The 24,945-nt window shown below is 42.8% G+C and overlaps 1 protein-coding gene across 12 annotated transcripts in view; it reads right to left on the reverse strand.

The window, feature by feature from the left end:
* The window catches only part of LOC118378345 (RING finger protein 44-like), a 50,025-nt gene extending 38,064 nt beyond the window's left edge, over positions 1 to 11,961 (reverse strand). For 2 of the 12 annotated variants that reach the window (XM_052487305.1, XM_052487296.1), the window contains exons 1-2: positions 11,648 to 11,961; positions 11,062 to 11,112 (exon numbers count right to left, since the gene is read on the reverse strand). The gene's annotated coding sequence lies outside the window, so the exon portion shown is untranslated. Of the gene's footprint in view, positions 1 to 2,156; positions 2,322 to 2,775; positions 2,913 to 11,061; positions 11,113 to 11,647 lie in introns of those variants that run through there. The other 10 variants (XM_052487304.1, XM_052487302.1, XM_052487299.1 and 7 more) reach the window with 9 other exon arrangements.
* Positions 11,962 to 24,945: the final 12,984 nt, after the last annotated feature.

The raw sequence follows: 24,945 nt of genomic DNA on the forward strand, positions 1-24,945 counted from the left end.
AGAGTGTAGGGTCTGCAGGGTAGCCTAGTGGTTAGAGGCAGGTAGCCTAGTGGTTAGGCAAGTCAGTTAAGAACAAATTCTTATTTTCAATGACGGCCTAGGAACAGTGGGTTAACTGCCTGTTCAGGGGCAGAACGACAGATTTGTACCTTGTCAGCTCGGGGGTTTGAACCTTTCAGTTACTAGTCCAACACTCTAACCACTAGGCTACCCTGCCACCCAAAGCGAAGTCCATACAGAAATGGTTTGTCAAAATCAGTGTGGAAGAACATGACTGGACTGCACAGATCCCTGACCTCAACTCCATTGAACACCTTTGAGATGAATTGGAATGCGGACTGCGAGTCAGGCCTAATCGCCGTGCTTTACTGCAGGGGTGGCGCCCTTCGCTGCAGGGGTGGCGCCCTTCGCTGCAGGGGTGGCGCCCTTCGCTGCAGGGGTGGCGCCCTTCGCTGCAGGGGTGGCCCCCTTTGGCTGAGGGGCGCCACCTCCTCTATGAAGAGCAGCTTTTATTCTGAACTAATCAAAGTCACTACAATTGATCACAGACGGAAGCCAATTAGCTTGATTTGTGATCTGGAAGGTTGTTGGTTATAACTCAGCATGTTTGCAAATTTTTTTAAGGGGGTGGGGTGTTCGCTTTTAGTTTTCAGAGTAAAAAATAAATAAAAAATTGATTTAAATAAAAAATTAAAATTAAAAAATCCCCCTTGGGATATTGTGGGTCACTTTGTGTAAATAAAGCCGTAAAAAGTGAGATTGTATGCGTTTTCCGTTCAGGCTGTAAAGCAACAAAAAGTGAACATTTTGAAAGAGGGTGGTGACTTTCTATACCGACTGTATATCTTACTGCATTATATCAACTCGTTTCTGGGTAACAATTTAGTACCTTACTGTAATACATTTCCATTAAAAAAAAAATGGGCAAAAATAGTTAAAGCAAACAACTATTTCTCAACAAGAATTTTGCTAGGACTGTCTGGGAGTGGTCTGAGTGGGGAGGGGTAAAACTGAACACTAGCTGTTATTGGTGGAGAAGTTTAGAACTCTTTGTTATTGGTCTAATTTACCGCATGGTGATGTCACCATGGAAAGCAGAAACTCACGCGCATCCAAACCTGCAACTATCTGGATATATAACACTTGTCACACTTTTACAGTGTTAAGTTTCATCATCTGTTGTACAATATGAGATAAAACACCGGGGGGGGGGGGAATGGATTTCGACTGCACTAGGCCTTTAACTTACGATGTAATTAACTTTATCAGACTGAAACATAATTCTGTACTAACTATGTCGCTCTGGATAAAAGCATCTGCTAAATACAAACGTATAGCTAGCTATCTAGCGAGATGTGCAAGTTGCAATGCATGTATCGTCCAGTTAAATACGAGTTTGTTAACTGAATTAAGTAAAAGGTAAACATTTTTTTTCAAAATGTTAATGACACAGCAGCCCAATCTGATATTTCTTCCACTGAATGGTCCTTTGACCAAGTCCGTCTTTTTCACACCAGATCTTATTCAGAGCTGATACAATTAGTCAAAATACCAATTAGTACCAAAAAAGTACATTGGGCTGTCGGTATAAAACGCAGCCAAAGAAATGTTGGACTATTTGACATGATCAGTTTGTAAATAGGGGGCGCTGTATCTAACTGAAACAAAAACAAGGAAAGCCATGTGCTCCGAGAGAAACAAAGCAACAACAAAGGACGAGATGTTAGCTTGCTAAATAAGTAGCAATAATAGATTTGTTTCACACTTCAACAAGACAGGCATGCAACGATAAAGCATCTAACGTTACACATCTATGTTAGTTTAAAGTTGCATTGCTGATATTCCATGATGCTAACGCATTTAGCCTCAAAAAGCACAAAGGCATTGCTTGCAATGGACACAGGAGCTAGCTAGCCGTTATAAGCCAAGGAGGTAGCCATCCACCGTCAAAACCACAGTTTTACAGTGTGCAACACATGCACAAAATAATCAAGCTTTTCAATTCATATTTCACAAATATCCTAGCTATCATCAATAGCTAAATGCATAAAAGGAACACATGATTAGCGAGCTAGGTAACTGTAGTCAGGTTAGCTAATCATGTTTTCCTTTTAGCTAACTGAGCATGCAGAACTAGCTAGACATCTTTAGCTTACTTGCTTTAGTCTCAAATCGAAAGCCGAGGGATGCACGACCCGAGGTTGTTAGCTATGAGGTGGGGAGTGCAAATGCAGAGTCGTTTTCAAGTTTGACAGGTGCCCTTGGTGTCTGACGTTTCAGCTGCGACGACAAAAAGGGCAGATGGCAGATCTTTAGCTTAGCGAGCTGCCTCCTGGTTAACGTCGGCTGTGTTGTTTTATGCTCGTACATATAGGCTATTTGCATAGTCCATCCATCATTTTAAAGAAATAAAATATATCAAATAATGTTTCTATACATATATATATATATATATATAATATATATATATATATAAAATAGCAGATGTTATATATATAATATAGAAACATTTTTTATTTATACATATAAACTAGAATAAAACTACTTAGTTTAGAATGATTAATTTCCGATAAATGTATTGGTAACATTCAATAAGAAAAGGTTGTAGTTAGTTGTTTTTGATGAAGCCACACCTCTCTCCTGCGCTAGTGTTAAAAACACCAAATCACAAACAACAGACGTGCCTGAAACCAATTATTATTTATATCTACATACATCCTGTGAGGATGTGAATCCGTGATCACAAATACAATAAAATCAAGAAACCATACAGACCCGACACAGATACAGCTTTGATGCTGAACAGATTAAGCAACTCAACCAAGCACAGTTTGTAGGAAGGACTAGCTAGAACCAGCGTTGTCAAACTCATTTTGCCCCTGTGGCGCATTTGGTCTTCTAAAGGTCTGGAGGACGACACTGAATGTCCTCTATCCATTGTTTTGGGAATTTACCATGCTCCCTGACTGTCTAGCTTCCATTTAGGTGATTATTGTTATTTATTTAACCAGGCAAGTCAGTGAAGACCAAATTCTTATTTACAATCACGACCGAACCCCCCCCTAACCCGGACCACGCTACTCCCGATCACGGCTGGTTGTGATACAGCCCGGGATCGAACCCGGGTCTGTAGTGACGCCCCTAGCATAGCGCCACTCGGTCCGGACAAGAAACACTAAATGTAGGTTGATTCTCACTTCTCCACCGTCTCTATCTGGTTTTAGTGATTTGAAAGTATAGTGATTGGTCCCCCACAAAAAAAAAAAACATCTAAAATATACTGAACAAATATATAAACGCAATAGGCAACAATTTCATTTGACTGAGTTACAATTCATATGAGGAAATCAGTCAATTGAAATAAATTCACGAGACCCTAATCTTTGGATTTAACATGACTGGGAATACAAATATGCATATGTTGATCACAGGTACCTTAACAAAAAAAAATGGGCCTCTGGATTGAGTCACGGTATTTTTGTGCATTCAAATTGCCATCAATGAAATGCAAGTATTCGTTGTCCGTAGTCTGCCTGCCTGCCCGCCCATTACCATAACCCCACCGCCACCATGGGGCATTCTGTTCACAACATTGACATCAGCAAACCACTCGTCCACATGATCTGCGGTTGTGAAGCACTGCCAAGTTCTCTAAAACGATGAAGGTGGCTAATGGTAGAGAAATTACAATTAAATTATCTGGCAACAGTTCTGGTGGATATTTCTGCAGTCAGCATGCCAATTTCACTCACACTCAAAACTTGAGACATCTGAAAAATCAGAAACATTCTGTCCAAAAATGATGCAGAAAAATGTATCCACGCTTTTGTTACTTCTAGGTTAGACCACTGCAATGCTCTACTTTCCGGCTTCCCGGATAAAGCACTAAATAAACTTCAGTTAGTGCTAAATACGGCTGCTAGAATCCTGACTAGAACCAAAAAATGTGATCATATTACTCCAGTGCTAGCCTCCCTACACTGGCTTCCTGTCAAGGCAAGGGCTGATTTCAAGGTTTTACTGCTAACCGACAAAGCATTACATGGGCTTGCTCCTACCCATCTCTCTGATTTGGTCCTGCCGTACATACCTACACGTACGCTACGGTCACAAGACGCAGGCCTCCTAATTGTCCCTAGAATTTCTAAGCAAACAGCTGGAGTCTGGGCTTTCTCCTATAGAGCTCCATTTTTATGGAATGGTCTGCCTACCCATGTGAGAGACGCAAACTAAGTCTCCACCTTTAAGTCTTTACTGAAGACTCATCTCTTCAATGGGTCATATGATTGAGTGTAGTCTGGCCCAGGAGTGTGAAGATGAACGGAAAGGCTCTGGAGCAACGAACCACCCTTGCTGTCTCTGCCTGGCCGGTTCCCCTCTTTCCACTGGGATTCTCTGCCTCTAACCCTATTACAGGGGCTGAGTCACTGGCTTACTGGTGCTCTTTCATACCGTCCCTAGGAGGGGTGCGTCACTTGAGTGGGTTGAGTCACTGATGTGATCTTCCTGTCTGGGTTGGCGCCCCCCCTTGGGTTGTGCCGTGGCGGAGATCTTTGTGGGCTATACTCGGCCTTGTTTCAGGATGGTAAGTTGGTGGTTGAAGATATCCCTCTAGTGGTGTGGGGGCTGTGCTTTGGCAAAGTGGGTGGGGTTATATCCTTCCTGTTTGGCCCTGTCCGGGGGTATCATCGGATGGGGCTACAGTGTCTCCTGGCCCCTCCTGTCTCAGCCTCCAGTATTTATGCTGCAGTAGTTTATGTGTCGGGGGCTAGGGTCAGTTTGTTATATCTGGAGTACTTCTCCTGTCTTATCCGGTGTCCTGTGTGAATTTAGGTATGCTCTCTCTAATTCTCTCTTTCTTTCTCTCTCTCTCTCGGAGGACCTGAGCCCTAGGACCATGCCTCAGGACTACCTGGCATGATGACTCCTTGCTGTCCCCAGTCCACCTGGCCATGCTGCTGCTCCAGTTTCAACTGTTCTGCCTATGGCTATGGAATCCTGACCTGTTCACCGGACGTGCTACCTGTCCCAGACCTGCTGTTTTCAACTCTCTAGAGACAGCATGAGTGGTAGAGATACTCTTAATGATCGGCTATGAAAAACCAACTGACATTTACTCCTGAGGTGCTGACTTGCAGCACCCTGTGATTATTATTATTTGACCCTGCTGGTCATTTATGAACGTTTGAATATCTTGGCCATGTTCTGTTATAATCTCCACCCAGCACAGCCAGAAGAGGACTGGCCACCCCTCATAGCCTGGTTCCTCTCTAGGTTTCTTCCTAGGTTTTGGCCTTTCTTGGGAGTTTTTCCTAGCCAACTTGCTTCAACACCTGCATTGCTTGCTGCTTGGGGTTTTAGGCTGGGTTTCTGTACAGCACTTTGAGATATCAGCTGATGTACGAAGGGCTATATAAATAAATTTGATTTGATCTGTGGCATTGTGTTGTGTGACAAAGCTGCACATTTTAGTGGCCTTTTGTCCCAGCACAAGGTGCACCTGTGTAATGATCATACTGTTTCATCTGATTCTTGATATGCCACACCTGTCAAGTGTCCGTTTGGTGCCTAATGACTACCACTCAATAGTCTTGAGGTAGCATGTAACCATAGCCGCAGGAAGTCTGAAAAACCTGAATATAAAACTTTTTTTTTAAAGTAGTGCAGTGGGTATTTAGTAATCAGACCAATATAGCCTCCCCTCTGCCTTCCCATGTTAGTTAGTTAGTCATGTTAGCACCGCCTGCTAGGTTAGTCATGTTAGCACAGCCTGCTCGGTTAGTCATGTTAGCACAGCCTGCTAGGTTAGTCATGTTAGCACAGCCTGCTAGGTTAGTCATGTTAGCACAGCCTGCTAGGGTTAGTCATGTTAGCACAGCCTGCTAGGGTTAGTCATGTTAGCACAGCCTGCTAGGGTTAGTCATGTTAGCACAGCCTGCTAGGGTTAGTCATGTTAGCACAGCCTGCTAGGTTATTCATGTTAGCACAGCCTGCTAGGTTATTCATGTTAGCACAGCCTGCTAGGTTATTCATGTTAGCACAGCCTGCTAGGTTAGTCATGTTAGCACAGCCTGCTAGGGTTAGTCATGCTAGCACAGCCTGCTAGGGTTAGTCATGTTAGCACAGCCTGCTAGGGTTCGTCATGTTAGCACAGCCTGCTAGGGTTAGTCATGTTGGCACAGCCTGCTAGGGTTAGTCATGTTGGCACAGCCTGCTAGTTAACATCAGGCTATGATGCTGCACATAACTAATCAATCACAGATAGATCTAGACTTGAGAGAAGACTTGAAATAGACAAGATGGCGGCGTACACGTTGTTGGATTACTTCATGGAGCAAAAAATAATAATTTATTTTAACAGCATTTTTTAAAAATTCAAACCTGGATACAGACATGTTATGAGACTCCTGTTTCCACGAATCGAGGACGACGGTAGTGTCGCTGAAGCCAAGCTAAGGTTGGTCAAACATTTTACACCAAACAGTACCTATCCTGTTACTCCCAGTAATGGATACCAAAATAATATTTGGTTAAATCCATGATCTGGTGTAACACTCTGTAGCTTAGACAGCTTAGAGCAATATAACTATAAGTCTATCACCTTTGCCCAGACAGAAGGCAAACAAAGATTAAACAACTTTTTTTTTTTTTTTAAACTGGCAATTGCCACCAACTGCTGGCGACTCTGCCTGTTGTATCATGTCCCACATTTTATAGTCTCACGTGTAAACTCGTCACAACAAGGCAGATGGAACCTAAACCATATGGGAGGGGGGTACACATACATTCTGCTTCATAATAATATGCTTCAGACAACAATTCTACTGACAGATGACAACTTTCACTACATTTGTTAAAGGGGCAATCCAGGATTAAAACATTATTATTTATTTTTTAACTTTAAAAATGTGTGATATGGATGTTCAGTGCTTGGCTCTATAGCTCTGTCTAGGAATATGAGAGCAGTTCAATTTATCCAGTCTCATCCCTCAACTGTATATACGGGGGTGTAAGGTTTGTTGTTAGACTTTCAGATCGCCCCTCTGTCATTCTATGTACTTTCTACTAGTAACTCTCTCTATGGGATCTCAGCCAGTTACATCCTCTCCCTCTAAACCAGACATCCTTAGGGAACCAGTCTGTCATTTCCCTTCATGAACAGTAGAGAAACTGTCAGAAGGGGCCCTAAAAATGGTCAAAGACTCCAGCCATCAAAGTCATAGACTGTTCTCTCTGCTACCGCACTGTACCGATGGACCAAGTCTGGAACCAACAGGAACCTAAAAACAGCTTCTACCGCCAAGCCTTAAGATTGCTAAATAGTTAAAATAGTTAACCAATAGCTAACCCGGACTATCTGCATGGATCCTTTCTACACTCTTTTGACTCATCACATACCGCAGCTGTTACCGTTTATTAATCGGTCCTGTTACCTAGTCACTTTATCTACCTCCAATGACCTCATAACCCCTGCACGTCGACTCGGTGCTGGTACCCCGTTCATTTAGCCAATGTTATTGCTACTCGTTGTGTATTTATTCCTGGTGTTATTTCTCTTTTCCTCTCATTCGACCCATCAGGAAGCATTTCACTGTTAGTCAACACCTGTTGTTTATAAAAGCATGTGACAAATAACATTTTATTTTGATTTGTACTTGTCCCGTAACACTGACTACAAGAAGTCACATACAGTAACATTGATACACAATGTATTTTTTTCTTTCTCTACAACATGTACTTGTGCATGCATGTGTAACGGATGTGAAACGGCTAGCTTAGTTAGCGGTGTGCGCTAAATAGTGTTTCAATCGGTGACGTCACTTGCTCTGAGACCTTGAAGTAGTGGTTCCCCTTGCTCTGCAAGGGCCGTGGCTTTTGTGGAGCGATGGGTAACGATGCTTCGAGGGTGACTGGTTCACGGCCGGGTATGGGCGAGGGGACGGTCTAAAGTTATACTGTTACACATGCAGCACAACTGACACAGTATGCTGGTTTATGACTCATAACTAAAATTAGCCTAGGCCTAGTAAGAAGTATATATTTTTATATACAGGAACGAATTTGCAAAAACATATATGTGGCTAACGTTTGCTAGCTGGCTAACGTTTGCTAGGTGGCTAACGTTTGCTAGGTGGCTAACGTTTGCTAGGTGGCTAACGTTTGCTAGCACTAGGGGTTAAGGGTTAAGATTAGGGTTAGTAAAGGGGTAACTAAAAGGGTTAAGGTTAGGGGAACAGTTAACTAACATAAGTAGTTGCAAGAAAATAAAAAAAGTAGTAAGTAGTTGCTAATTAGCTAAAAATGATCAAATTGTCCATGATGAGGATCGAACATGCAACCTTCGGGTTGCTAGACGTTTGCATTACACGCCCGCCCATTCAGCCTTCTTTTACTTTTGCCTTAAAAGTAACCTTATATCTTATGTAATCATACCAAAACTTAACATATCATACTAATTTGAGAGTCCCGGATTTAAATGAACTATGTTACGTCTATCATGAGACCAGTCTGAGACAACACCAAACACTGTTTATCCTATCCAACAGATAGCACTGTAGGCCATGTGTAGCCTAGTCTGTGGTTTCCTCACAAGTGATAGCATACAGTAATCTATTTGTGACCCCACAGAGGACTCCGGCCCCACACAGGACTCCGGCCCCACACAGGACTCCGGCCCCACACAGGACTCCGGCCCCACACAGGACTCCGGCCCCACACAGGACTCCGGCCTCTTCGTCAATTAGGTAACACATGCAACTCTGAAAGGCCAAATTAGGGCTTAATTGTCAGGAACGGGGCCTTGATTTGTTATAACACAACTTGTTATGGCTGTGGGTATGTAAAAAGTGTTTAAAAGTCTTGAGTATGGTTACATGCACACAATAATGATATATTTGTAGAAAGTCAGATTGATATAATAATTCAATTAAAACGTTTACATGCTTTGCGATTTCCCTAATAATGATGTTTACATGGAGACATCTGAGATCAGGCTACCTGATGGCACTCTGATAAATGCAGAAAATTCGTTCGGCATATTAAGTTGGTATGTGGAAAACTAGCTGTTTCCATTCAGTTTTTCCGAACTCACGACACTCGCACCATTTTAGATAAGCATGCTCCGTTCAAAAAATGCAAAACTAAGAACAGATATAGCCCTTGGTTCACTCCAGACCTGACTGCCCTCGACCAGCACAAAAACATCCTGTGGCGGACTGCAATAGCATCGAACAGTCCCCGTGATATGCAACTGTTCAGGGAAGTCAGGAACCAATACACGCAGTCAGTCAGGAAAGCAAAGGCCAGCTTCTTCAGGCAGAAATGTGCATCCTGTAGCTCTAACTCCAAAAGGTTCTGGGACACTGTGAAGTCCATGGAGAACAAGAGCACCTCCTCCCAGCTGCCCACTGCACTGAGGCTCGGTAACACGGTCACCACCGATAAATCCATGATTATCGAAAACCTCAACAAGCATTTCTCAGCGGCTGGCCATGCCTTCCTCCTGGCTACTCCAACCTCGGCCAACAGCCCCCCGCAGATACTCGCCCAAGCCTCTCCAGGTTCTCCCTTACCCAAATCCAGATAGCAGATGTTCTGAAAGAGCTGCAAAACCTGGACCCGTACAAATCAGCTGGGCTTGACAATCTGGACCCTCTATTTCTGAATCTATCTGCCACCATTGTTGCAACCCCTATTACCAGCCTGTTCAACCTCTCTTTCATATCGTCTGAGATCCCCAAGGATTGGAAAGCTGCCGCAGTCATCCCCCTCTTCAAAGGGGGAGACACCCTGGACCCAAACTGTTACAGACCTATATCCATCCTACCCTGGACCCAAACTGTTACAGACCTATATCCATCCTGCCCTGCCTATCTAAGGTCTTCGAAAGCCAAGTCAACAAACAGGTCACTGACCATCTCGAATCCCACCGTACCTTCTCCGCTGTGCAATCTGGTTTCCGAGCCAGTCACGGGTGCACCTCAGCCACACTCAAGGAACTAAACGATATCATAACCGCCATCGATAAAAGACAGTACTGTGCAGCCGTCTTCATCGACCTTGCCAAGGCTTTCGACTTTATCAATCACCATATTCTTATCGGCAGACTCAGTAGCCTCGGTTTTTCTGATGACTGCCTTGCCTGGTTCACCAACTACTTTGCAGACAGAGTTCATTGTGTCAAATCGGAGTGCATGCTGTCCGGTCCTCTGGCAGTCTCTATGGGGGTGCCACAGGGTTCAATTCTCGGGCCGACTCTTTTCTCTGTATATATCAATGATGTTGCTCTTGCTGCGGGCGATTCCCTGATCCACCTCTACGCAGACGACACCATTCTGTATACTTCCGGCCCGTCCTTGGACACTGTGCTATGTAACCTCCAAACGAGCTTCAATGCCATACAACACTCCTTCCGTGGCCTCCAACTGCTCTTAAACGCTAGTAAAACCAACTAGCCTACCTGGTTAAATAAAGGTGAAATAAAAAAAGAAAGCCCCATAGTGGAGGTGTCATGATACCCATAAAACCTAGCGGTCAAACAGGGAAATAGTTCTAATCGTTTATCCACCATTCATTTTGCTTTCAAACTGCAAAAATGTTCTTTGCACCCCATGAACAAAAATGTGTCCAATTCCAAGAAATACCCTTTAAACCTGCTAAATTCCCTCCAACAAGATGGATGTGAACAGCTTGTGTCATGAACAGTGCTTGTGCCCATAGAAATAGACGTGGCGTGTGCGCAGCGGGGCGCGGGATGTTCCCCAGAGCTCGATGGGGGGGGTCAAGTGAAAAAGTTTGGGAACACCTGCTCTTGAAAGGCTTGCTCGGTTCTAGCACATGCGCAGATCAAACACACCGCTTGATCACAGTTTAGGGTGTTTACGTGTCCTTATAATTCGAAATAATTAGAAAATCTGGTGTTTTAATCGGGGGAATGCTAACTTCGATGTTGCTCTTATGCGGATTAAGATAAACACAGTATGGTGTTTACATTACTATTATATAATCTCCCTACTGCTATAATCACTATCGATTTATTACTATGCATGTAAAGGTACTCACGATAGAAGTCCTTGCACAGGATCGTTATCTGTGGAATAAAATGAAGTGGGCCTGTAACGGGAGACAGACAGTGCGAATTGCCTTAGACCAAAGAAAGAAATGGTGTCATCAGAAGTCTATTGATCCAGCATACATATTTTGCCTAGAAACATTACATCATGTATTATGTCTGAGCATCTTATCTGCACGTCAGCCCTGGCTGTCCGATTGCTTCACTGCAGAGAAAAACACTGCAATGTTGCAGACGGAAATATCACTATAAAAAGAGGAAGGAGACCAATGCATTCTTATTGGGATGTTCTAATCATCTTTCAATAGACAGAACACCTGTTCGTAAAATGGGAGATAGGAAACGGTCTCTATCCTTGCGCTATAGACCCTGTGCAGAATGTAAACATGACTCTCTCTCTCTCCCCTTGCGAGATACAAAACAAGGAGGGGCTCAAGGCAGTCTAGGGGAAAAGACAAACAGCGAAGCCCAACGCAGCCCCTGGAAAAACTGCAAAGCCAGCTAGCACGCAAACAGAAACACAACACCTATGCAAACTGTAGTGACAACTTGATAAATATAGTCCAACATCGTTACCTGATTTGTCAATTAGCAAGCATTTGATTTAATTATATTTCTCCTTGTAATTCTTCATATCTCGTTCATATTTTCGGTGCGGCATTATCGTCAGCTGTTCCAATGTGGAATATTCCGTGGATTTCACCACTCTTATAAAGAAAGGTACAAACATGATACCTTGTATTCCAAAACGCCTGAAACCAACATCCTACACGGGATTTCTGACTAGACGCCGCCAAATTGTAATCACAATATACTCCAGTTGATTGTACATGGCCGGTAGAAAACCCCGACACTTGTTTTGGGTTTGGCAGTAAACGTTTTACCCCCATTTGGGCGCATTTGAGAGAGCGCACTCCATCCTGTCAGCTTTACCGTAATGACAGTATGAGTGTGACCGTGAAAAATATCCCCAATGTCATGTGTCGGCGGTCAAGATCACTTGCATATAAGTAGGTCATTGGCCTCTAAAATCGAAGGGATTTTTACTTTATATTCCCCTTTGTTTTAGTTTGTATCAATTCAACATCACTATCATGCACACAATGGTCATTAGTATCCTTCCAAGACTGTTGTAGAACACCCCTATAGTATTAAACTACACAACACCCCCCCAAAGTACTACACTATGCACATCCTTATAGTACTACACTACACACATCCCTATAGTCCTACACTATACACATCCTGATAGTACTTCACAAAACACATCCCTATAGTACTTCACTACACACATCCCTATAGTACTACATTACACACATCCCTATAGTACTACACTACACACATCCCTATAGTACTACACTACACACATCCCTATAGTACTACACTATACACATCCCTATAGTACTACACTACACACATCCCTATAGTACTACACTACACACATCCCTATAGTACTACACTACACACAGCCCTATAGTACTACACTACACACATCCCTATAGTACTACACTACACACGTCCCGATAGTACTACACTACACACATCCCTATAGTACTACACTACACTACACACATCCCTATAGTACTACAGTACACACATGCCTATAGTACTACACTACACTACACACATCCCTATAGTACTACACTACACACACATCCCTATAGTACTACACACATCCCTATAGAACTACACCACACTACACACATCCCTATAGAACTACACTACACACATCCCTATAGAACTACACTACACACATCCCTATAGTACTACACACATCCCTATAGTACTACACTACACTACACACATCCCTATAATACTACACCACACTACACACATCCCTATAGAACTACACACATCCCTATAGAACTACACTACACACATCCCTATAGAACTACACAAATCCCTATAGCACTACACTACACTACATTACACACATCCCTATAGAACTACACTATAGAACTACACACATCCCTATAGTACTACACACATCCCTATAGAACTACACTACACACATCCCTATAGTACTACACAAATCCCTATAGCACTACACTACACTACATTACACACATCCCTATAGAACTACACACATCCCTATAGAACTACACACATCCCTATAGCACTACACTACACACATCCCTATAGCACTACACTACACACATCCCTATAGAACTACACTACACACATCCCTATAGTACTACACCACACTACACACATCCCTATAGTACTACACCACACACAACGGAGGTAGTTGGGATTAGGATCCGTCTTGTTTGAGATTTATCTTTGACTTCCCATAATGCTTTGGCTCATTGGGCATACACAGAGGGGCGGGGGGAGATTCATGGTTCATCCCTGGTTTGTAACACAGTGTGTGCTTTTGACCTCTACCTCCCTCTAGTGGACAAGTAATAACTTTAGGTAATAACTTTGTCTTTCATCTTTCATCCGCTCATCTCAATGTGTGTGAGAGGAGTTGAAATAGGTCTTATTATCCAGGAAGTCCCATTGAGGTCACAATACATGTTTCACAATAGGATTTGGTCAAGACTAGAGGGCCCATGATCATGAATAGCTAGGCCTTTATAAAGCCTTATATTCCATAGTTATAACTGTAGGCTCTGTATAGAATGAATAGGTAGGCGTTTTTTACAACCCCAAATGATTGGTTACATTTTTATATGTATATGGTCTTTAGGTAAATACTAACACAGTGTACTGATCATAGTTTTGATGTCTTCACTATTCTACAATGTAGAAAATAGTAAAAATAAAGAAAAACCCTTGAATGAGTAGATGTGTCCAAACTTTTGACTGTTACTGTATATTCACTATATTACAAATGTAGCATAAAAATGTAGTAGCATAATAAAGTACAGACATTTATTTATGTTTATTAATTTATACATTTAACCATTCATGTGGAATTCCCTATGGAAAGGGTAGGGTTGATCCAGGCAGTCTGGAAACCAGGTAGATTAGGGTTGATCCAGGCAGTCTGGAAACCAGGTAGATTAGGGTTGATCCAGGCAGTCTGGAAACCAGGTAGATTAGGGTTGATCCAGGCAGTCTGGAAACCAGGTAGATTAGGGCTGATCCAGGCAGTCTGGAAACCAGGTAGATTAGGGTTGATCCAGGCAGTCTGGAAACCAGGTAGATTAGGGTTGATCCAGGCAGTCTGGAAACCAGGTAGATTAGGGTTGATCCAGGCAGTCTGGAAACCAGGTAGATTAGGGTTGATCCAGGCAGTCTGGAAACCAGGTAGATTAGGGTTGATCCAGGCAGTCTGGAAACCAGGTAGATTAGGGTTGATCCAGGCAGTCTGGAAACCAGGTAGATTAGGGTTGATCCAGGCAGTCTGGAAACCAGGTAGATTAGGGTTGATCCAGGCAGTCTGGAAACCAGGTAGATTAGGGCTGATCCAGGCAGTCTGGAAACCAGGTAGATTAGGGTTGATCCAGGCAGTCTGGAAACCAGGTAGATTAGGGTTGATGGAGCCAGTCTGGAAACCAGGTAGATTAGGGTTGATGCAGGCAGTCTGGAAACCAGGTAGATTAGGGTTGATCCAGGCAGTCTGGAAACCAGGTAGATTAGGGTTGATCCATGCAGTCTGGAAACCAGGTAGATTAGGGTTGATCCAGGCAGTCTGGAAACCAGGTAGATTAGGGTTGATCCAGGCAGTCTGGAAACCAGGTAGATTAGGGTTGATCCAGGCAGTCTGGAAACCAGGTAGATTAGGGTTGATCCAGGCAGTCTAGAAACCAGGTAGATTAGGGTTGATCCAGGCAGTCTGGAAACCAGGTAGATTAGGGCTGATCCAGGCAGTCTGGAAACCAGGTAGATTAGGGCTGATCCAGGCAGTCTGGAAACCAGGTAGATTAGGGTTGATCCAGGCAGTCTGGAAACCAGGTAGATTAGGGCTGATCCAGGCAGTCTGGAAACCAGATAGATTAGGGCTGATCCAGGCAGTCTGGAAACCAGGTAGATTAGGGCTGATCCAGGCAGTCTAGAAACCAGGTAGATTAGGGTTGATCCAGGCAGTCTGGAAACCAGGTAGATTAGGGTTGATCCAGGCAGTCTGGAAACCAGGTAGATTAGGGTTGATGGAGCCAGTCTGGAAACCAGGTAGATTAGGGTTGATGGAGCCAGTCTAGAAACCAGGTAGATTAGGGTTGATCCAGGCAGTCTGGAAACCAGGTAGATTAGGGTTGATCCAGGCAGTCTGGAAACCAGATAGGTTGTGTTGTGTGACAAAACTGCACATTTTAGAATGATCATTCTGTTTAATCATCTTCTTGATACGCTACATCTGTCAGGTGGATGGATTATCTTGGCAAAGGAGAAATGCTCACTAACAGGGATGTAAACAAATGTGTGCACAGAATTAGAGAAATAAGCTTTTTGTGCGTATGGAACATTTCTGGGATGTTTTATTTCAGCTCATGAAACATGGGACCAACACTTTACATGTTGCGTTTATATTTTTGTTCAGTATAATATCATTGTACACTGAGTGTACAAAACATGAATACAATCTGCTCTTTCCATGATATACTGACCAGGTGAATCCAGGATAATGCTATGATTCCTTATTGATGTCCACTTCACTCAGTGTAGATGATAAATACGGGTTAAATAAGGTTAAATAAGGGTCAAATAAGGGTTAAATAAGGGTTAAATAAGGGTTAAATAAGGTTAAATAAGGGTTAAATAAGGGTTAAATAAGGTTAAATAAGGGTTAAAAATGGTTAAATAAGGTTAAATATGGTTAAATTAGGGTTAAATAAGGTTAAATAAGGGTTAAATAAGGGTTAAATAAGGGTTAAATAAGGGTCAAATACGGTTAAATAAGGGTCAAATACGGTTAAATAAGGGCTAAATAAGGGTCAAATACGGTTAAATAAGGGTTAAATATGGTTAAATAAGGGTTAAATAAGGGTTAAATAAGGGTAAATAAGGGTTAAATAAGGGTCAAATACGGTTAAATAAGGGTCAAATACGGTTAAATAAGGGTTAAATAAGGGTCAAATACGGTTAAATAAGGGTTAAATATGGTTAAATAAGGGTTAAATAAGGGTTAAATAAGGGTAAATAAGGGTTAAATAAGGGTCAAATACGGTTAAATAAGGGTCAAATATGGTTAAATAAGGGTTAAATAAGGTTAAATAAGGGTTAAATAAGGTTAAATAAGGTTAAATATGGTTAAATTAGGGTTAAATAAGGGTCAAACATGGTTAAATAAGGGTTAAATACGGTTAAATAAGGTTAAATAAGGTTAAATAAGCGTTAAAAAGGGTTCAATAAGGTTAAATAAGGGTTAAATAAGGGTTAAATAAGGGTCAAATACGGTTAAATAAGGGTTAAATTAGGGTTAAATAAGGGTCAAACATGGTTAAATAAGGGTTAAATACGGTTAAATAAGGTTAAATAAGGTTAAATAAGCGTTAAAAAGGGTTCAATAAGGTTAAATAAGGGTTAAATAAGGGTTAAATAAGGGTCAAATACGGTTAAATAAGGGTTAAATAAGGGTCACATAAGGTTAAATAAGGGTTAAATAAGGGTTAAATAAGGGTTAAATAAGGGTTAAATAACGTTAAATAAGGGTTAAATAAGGTTAAATAAGGGTTATTAAGCCTTGAGACAATTTAGACATGGATTGTGTATGTGTGTCATTCAGAGGGCGAATGGGCAAAACAACAGATTTAAGTGCCGAACATCGGTTTGTGTCAAGAACTGCAACGCTGCTGGGTTTTTCACGCTCAACAGTTTTCTGTGTGTATCAAGAATGGTCCACCTCCCAAAAGACGACCTGCAAACTTCACACAACTTGTGGGAAGCACTGGAGTCAACATGGGCCAGCATCCCTGTGGAACACTTTTGACACATTGTAGAGTCGATGCCCCGAAGAATTTAAGCTGTTTTGAGGGCAAAAAGGGGTACAACTCAATATTAGCAAAGTGTCCCTTTTGTTTGATATACTTAATGTATATGTAAGCAATAAGGCCAGAAGGGGTGTGGTATATGGCCAATATACCACGGCTAAGGGCTGTTCTTAAGCATGACGCAACGTGGAGTGCCTGGACACAGCTCTTAGCCGTGGTATATTGGCCATATACCACAAACCCCCAAGGTGCCTTATTGCTATTATAAACTGGTTACCAACGTAATTAGAGCAGTAAAAACCGGAGTTTTGTCATACCCGTGGTATATGGTCTGATTTTCTACAGCTGTCAGCCAATCAGCATTCAAGGCTGGAACCACCCAGTTTATAATAGGCTATAGCCGTGCTACTAAAATGTGAACAGAACGCAACTGTGGTCAGGAAAGTAGAAATACACACAACGGTATGATGCTTTCGAAGTGTTTAATGAGTAAAGGATAGCAGGAAACTAATATGGGTTAGTTAGTTAGTAGGGGTTAGTTAGTAGGGGTTAGAAAGTATGGGTTAGTTAGTATGGGTCAGTTTGTATGGGTTAGTTAGTAGGGGTTAGTAGGGGTTAGTTAGTATGGTTAACTAGTATGGGTCAGTTAGTATGGGTTCTTAGTGTGGCTAACTAGTATGGTTAACTAGTATGGCTTAGTTAGTATGGGTTAGTCCGTATGTGTTCGTTAGTATGAGTAAGTGGTATGGATTAGTTAGTATGGGTTAGTTAGTATGTGTTAATTTGTATGGGTTTGTATGTGTAACTAGTATATGTTAGTTAAAATGGGTAACTAGTATTTTTAACTAGTATGGGTTAGTTAGTAAGGGGTTATCTGGTATGGGTAACTAGTATGGGTTAGTTCGTAGGGGTTATCTGGTATGGGTAACTAGTATGGGTTAGTTAGTAAGGGGTTATCTGGTATGGGTAACTAGTATGGGTTAGTTAGTAGGGGTTATCTGGTATGGGTAACTAGTATGAGTTAGTTTGTATGGGTAACTAGTATGGGTTAGTTAGTAGGGGTTATCTGGTATGGTAACTAGTATGAGTTAGTTCGTATGGGTAACTAGTATGAGTTAGTTCGTATGGGTAACTAGTATGAGTTAGTTTGTATGGGTAACTAACTTATGGACGGTAAATATTTCCACAGCTACAGAACGAAGCTGATGGCAGTTAAAGTCATGGTGATTACCGTGTGGAGACCAGAAAGACCTGTCATGTCTGGAACCAACATCCGTGATGGGGTGAGTCCCTCCACTCATAGGGGCATCTCATAGGGGCATCTCATAGGGGGCATCTCATAGGGGGCATCTCATAGGGGGCATCTCATAGGGGGCATCTCATAGGGGACATCTCATAGGGGGCATCTCATAGGGGACATCTCATAGGGGGCATCTCATAGGGGGCATCTCATAGGGGACATCTCATAGGGGACATCTCATAGGGGGCATCTCATAGGGGGCATCTCATAGGTGGGCATCTCATAGGGGACATCTCATAGGGGGCATCTCATAGGGGACATCTCATAGGGGGCATCTCATAGGGGACATCTCATAGGGGGCATCTCATAGGGGACATCTCATAGGGGACATCTCATAGGGGGCATCTCATAGGGGGCATCTCATAGGGGACATCTCATAGGGGCATCTCATAGGGGGCATCCCATAGGGGCATCTCATAGGGGGCATATCATAGGGGGCATCTCATAGGGGACATCTCATAGGGGACATCTCATAGGGGACATCTCATAGGGGACATCTCATAGGGGGCATCTCATAGGGGGCATCTCATAGGGGGCATCTCATAGGGGACATCTCATAGGGGGCATCTCATAGGGGACATCTCATAGGGGGCATCTCATAGGGGGCATCTCATAGGGGGCATCTCATAGGGGACATCTCATAGGGGACATCTCATAGGGGGCATCTCATAGGGGACATCTCATAGGGGACATCTCATAGGGGACATCTCATAGGGGGCATCTCATAGGGGCATCATCTCATAGGGGGCATCTCATAGGGGGCATCTCATAGGGGCATCTCATCTCATAGGGGCATCTCATAGGGGACATCTCATAGGGGACATCTCATAGGGGGCATCTCATAGGGGCATCTCATAGGGGGCATCTCATAGGGGGCATCTCATAGGGGACATCTCATAGGGGGCATCTCATAGGGGGCATCTCATAGGGGGCATCTCATAGGGGGCATCTCATAGGGGACATCTCATAGGGGGCATCTCATAGGGGGCATCTCATAGGGGGCATCTCATAGGGGACATCTCATAGGGGGCATCTCATAGGGGGCATCTCATAGGGGGCATCTCATAGGGGACATCTCATAGGGGGCATCTCATAGGGGGCATCTCATAGGGGACATCTCATAGGGGGCATCTCATAGGGGGCATCTCATAGGGGACATCTCATAGGGGGCATCTCATAGGGGGCATCTCATAGGGGGCATCTCATAGGGGGCATCTCATAGGGGCATCTCATAGGGGGCATCTCATAGGGGACATCTCATAGGGGCATCACATAGGGGGCATCTCATAGGGGCATCTCATAGGGGACATCTCATAGGGGGCATCTCATAGGGGGCATCTCATAGGGGACATCTCATAGGGGGCATCTCATAGGGGACATCTCATAGGGGGCATCTCATAGGGGCATCTCATAGGGGACATCTCATAGGGGACATCTCATAGGGGGCATCTCATCTCATAGGGGACATCTCATAGGGGCATCTCATAGGGGGCATCTCATAGGGGACATCTCATAGGGGCATCTCATAGGGGACATCTCATAGGGGGCATCTCATAGGGGGCATCTCATAGGGGGCATCTCATAGGGGGCATCTCATAGGGGGCATCTCATAGGGGGCATCTCATAGGGGACATCTCATAGGGGGCATCTCATAGGGGACATCTCATAGGGGACATCTCATAGGGGCATCTCATCATCTCATAGGGGACATCTCATAGGGGACATCTCATAGGGGACATCTCATAGGGGGCATCTCATAGGGGGCATCTCATAGGGACATCTCATAGGGGACATCTCATAGGGGGCATCTCATAGGGGACATCTCATAGGGGGCATCTCATAGGGGGCATCTCATAGGGGGCATCTCATAGGGGACATCTCATAGGGGGCATCTCATAGGGGACATCTCATAGGGGACATCTCATAGGGGGCATCTCATAGGGGACATCTCATAGGGGGCATCTCATAGGGGGCATCTCATAGGGGACATCTCATAGGGGGCATCTCATAGGGGGCATCTCATAGGGGACATCTCATAGGGGACATCTCATAGGGCCCCCTATTCCTTACGTAGTGCACTAGTTTTGACTGGGTGTATCACAAATGTAATAGTAACACAAAAGCATTCCATCTGACGTGAACATGTGTATTTACGCATCGCCCTTGAATCCAGCATGAACTCTGATTTGTTACAAAACGTCTGTACTGGTAATGTTCTTTGATTAATGTCCTTCATTTTGTTTCATTATTGAGATATTTGTGGTGACGTTAATTAAGACGGCATCATTATGGCCTCCCTTGTATCATTTTAATTTAGTGAATTTATTTTTAAATTTATGCCTCGATTCCTTGGACATGGTCATGTCTGACAAGAATATGACGGTAACGTTTTTCGTTCATTATAGTTTATAATATAGGTTATTATAGTTATCATCATGGGGCGGCAGCGTAGCCTAGTGGTTAGAGCGTTGGACTAGTAACCGGAAGGTTGCGAATTCAAACCCCTGAGCTGACAGTACAAATCTGTCGTTCTGCCCCTGAACAGGCAGTTAACCCACTGTTCCTAGGCCGTCATTGAAAATAAGAATATGTTCTTAACTGACTTGCCTGGTTAAATAAAGGTAAAATTAAAAAATTAAAATTCTTACTACGAAGTTATTATCATCATTCTGGATGGTCATGCCTGCTGTCTCCCTGTGTGGATGATCCAGGAAGAGGAGGGGAGAGCAGATAACCCCTACGTGAAGCCTTGGCCGGAAGAGAGACAACAACAGTATGTAACTGTCATTTTTTTTTTTTTTTTTTTTTGGGGGGGGGGGAGTATCACTGACCCGTGAAAGGCATTTTGGGGCAGTGTTTACTGACCTTTTGGGGGGCAGTACCACTAAGCTGTGACGGCCATCTTGGGATCTCAGACCGACTGCGGGGTCATAAAATGGACTTCCCTCCGCTCTTGGAAAAAGTTTGGTCAAACTCTGTGATAGAAAGTCAATCTGTCTTTTGAGATTAAATCAAGCTCAATCAAATATTTATTGTAGTTGTTGTTGTTGATGATTCACTCATTTGCTTTTTTTTTAATCTAGGTAATATTCTTCCATCCATTTCTCACAACAACCAATAATAAGGTGATCTTAGATCAGTCGGTTAGCAAGAAGTTTTCTTTTGACAAGATTCCCAAATGTCTTCATTAATCCATTGTTTTGTTATTCGTTGAACAAAAAAAGGATATCGAAATCATTAACCTTTTTTTTGATGAAAAGCCAAAAAAAATAAACAATTTTCATTGTGAATCACTTTATTATATTTCTAAATATGTAAAGATTTGATATTTAAAACATTTTGCTTTGTGATGGTATGTTTATATATTCATTTCATTCCGTGTTTTTCCGTTATTATGAAACCAAGCACTAAGTATTTAAAATCCCGTGTTTGTTATCTAATCTAATGAACATAACAATACAATCTAGAGGGTTAACTTAAACACATGGAAATGTACATAGTATCACATCACAATCAACAAGATAACTATCACAAAATGGGATTATCACCGAAGCTGACAATGCATACATTTAGCCGTAGGAATTATTACTTTTAAAAATGACTCTGATTGAGCGTATTTAAAGAAAAAAAAAAATATTTAAGTAACATTTTCACGATAACACGAAGAGATAATGCAATTAACACAATAACTTTAAATTAACACTTTGTACCAAAGATACAATCACAACATGACAACCATCATTTAGGAAAAATAAAGAAAACAAATTAAAGACCACATTTAAAAAAAGAAAAAAAGGCTGCCCATATTTATTTATTTTACAAAAAAAAAAAAAAAAAAAAGAAGAAAGTTTTTTAAAAATTAGTGACATGTTGTAATGTTTCGTTCTTGAATGCAACGTAGATTATAATCTGTTGACACAAGCCTCCCTGGCATTCATGACTTAGTTCCTCTTGCAGGATCTCACAAACAGTGGGGGAAAAAAAGGGGCGAGCGATGTATTGGATAACCAAAACACAACGCGTTACAAAGATGTTATTTGGCTTTATAGGAACTGTTATATGGAGGGTTGAACTAAGAGATCAACAAAGTAATGTAGTCAATCAATCATAGGATTAGAGATACTTCAGTTAACCCTACAGTCCTTATGTCACTGTGGTAATGTAGTCAATCAATCATAGGATTAGAGATACTTCAGTTAACCCTACAGTCCTTGTGTCACTGTGGTAATGTAGGTATCCTGTTGTCCATTGACTGAGAGAATTAGCCATGCAGTAGTCGTGTGGTAGACAACATAATGTAGGCAGTCAAGATAATGTAGGTAGACAAGATAATGTAGGTAGTCAAGATAATGTAGGTAGACAAGATAATGTAGGCAGTCAAGATAATGTAGGTAGTCAAGATAATGTAGGTAGTCAAGATAAGGTAGTTAGACGTCACTGGAAACACGTATCGTCCTCTATCTGTTTTACTACAAAGCATAGAAACCCACCATTTTCACATACTGTATGTTGATGTTGGGGTGGTGCTGGATATGAGGAATATGAATTTGAACAATTTTGAAGTTTCCCTTTAATGTCCTGAGTTTGGAAGGTTTGTTTTTAAATAACATTCTTAGAATGTTCTCTGAATGTTACTAATATTTTTTTTATTTTTTTTTAATGGAACATTTTCTTAATGTTCTCTGAACAATTTGAGAACATGATTTTAAATAAAACCACGAGGAAAACCTGTAGGAAACGTAATGCTGAACTACTGATATTCACACAGAAGAACGTTGTTCCTTAACGTTCTCTGAACTATTGCCAATGTCAAACCAGTTTGAGGACGTTCCTAGAACATTACCAAAATTTAAATGAAATGTAACCATGTTTGAACTTTTAGGAAACGTTCTGTTAAACTAACGAAATACCAAGAATATAACGTTTTTTTGGACAAGTTCTTTAAATGTGCTGAGAATGTTCCAAAACCAACCAACTATCCTGCAACATTCCCAGAAAGTTGTGTGAATGTTGTATGCAAAATAACCATAGGACAACCACGTTCTCACCAAGCTCTAAGAAACATATGGTTCTCAGAACGTTATGTGTTAGCTGGGATGTAGTTAGAAGATTAACTGCCTTGTGGGGGGTTAACTGTCTTGTGGGGGGGTTAACTGTCTTGTGGGGGGGTTAACTGTGGTCCTTCTGTAGCACAGTTGGTAGAGCATGGCGCTTGTAACGCCAGGGTAGTGGGTTCGATTCCCGGGACCACCCATACGTAGAATGTATGCACACATGACTGTAAGTCACTTTGGATAAAAGCGTCTGGTAAATGGCATATATTATTATTATATTATTATATTATATTAACTGTCTTGTGGGGGGGTAACTGTCTTGTGGGGGGTTTAATTGTCTTGTGGGGGGGTAACTGTCTTGCGGGAGGGGGGGATTAACTGTCTTGTGGGGGGTTACCTGCGTTGTGGGGGTTTAACGGTCTTGTGGGGGGTTTAACTGTCTAGTGGAGGGGGTTAACTGTATTGTGGGGGTTTAACTGTCTTGTGGGGGGTTAACTGTCTTGTGGGGGGTTAACTGCCTTATGGGGGTTAACTGTCTAGTGGGGGTTAATGGTCTAGTGGGGGTTAACTGTCTAGTGTTGGGGGGTTAACTACCTTGTGGGGGATTAACTGCCTTGTGGGGGTTTAACTGCCTTGTTGGGGGTTAACTGTCTTGTGGGGGGTTAACTGTCTAGTGGGGGTTAACTGCCTAGTGGGGGATTAACTGCCTTGTTGGGGGTTAACTGTCTTGTGGGGGTTAACTGTCTAGTGGGGGTTAACTGCCTTGTAGGGGTTTAACTACCTTGTGGGGGATTGACTGCCTTGTGGGGGTTAACTGTCTTGTGGGGGGGTTAACTGTCTAGTGGGGGGGTTAACTGCCTAGTGGGGGATTAACTGCCTTGTTGGGGGTTAACTGTCTAGTGGGGGGGTTAACTGTCTAGTGGGGGGTTAACTGCCTAGTGGGGGATTAACTGCCTTGTTGGGGGTTAACTGCCTTGTGGGGGGTTAACTGTCTAGTGGGGGGTTAACTACCTTGTGGGGGATTAACTGCCTTGTGGGGGTTTAACTGCCTTGTAGGGGTTTAGCTGCCTTGTGGGGGGGTTAACTGCCTTGTAGGGGTTTAACTACCTTGTGGGGGTTTAACTGCCTTGTTGGGGGTTAACTGCCTTGTGGGGGGGTTAACTGCCTTGTAGGGGTTTAACTACCTTGTGGGGGTTTAACTGCCTTGTGGGGGTTTAACTGCCTTGTAGGGGTTTAACTACCTTGTGGGGGTTTAACTGCCTTGTTGGGTGTTAACTGCCTTGTGGGGGTTAACTGTCTAGTGGGGGGTTAACTACCTTGTGGGGGTTAACTGTCTAGTGGGGGGTTAACTACCTTGTGGGGGTTTAACTGCCTTGTGGGGGATTAACTGCCTTGTGGGGGTTTAACTGCCTTGTTGGGGGTTAACTGCCTTGTGGGGGTTAACTGTCTAGTGGGGGGTTAACGACCTTGTGGGGGATTAACTGCCTTGTGGGGGTTTAACTGCCTTGTGGGGGATTAACTGCCTTGTGGGGGTTTAGCTGCCTTGTGGGGGTTTTACTGCCTTTTGGGGGGTTAACTGTCTTGTGGAGGGGGGGTTAACTGTCTTGTGGGGGATTTACTGACTTGTGGGGTTTAACTGCC

The sequence above is a fragment of the Oncorhynchus keta genome, chromosome 30 (assembly GCF_023373465.1).
Source record: "Oncorhynchus keta strain PuntledgeMale-10-30-2019 chromosome 30, Oket_V2, whole genome shotgun sequence".
Classification (NCBI taxonomy): Eukaryota; Metazoa; Chordata; class Actinopteri; order Salmoniformes; family Salmonidae; genus Oncorhynchus; species Oncorhynchus keta.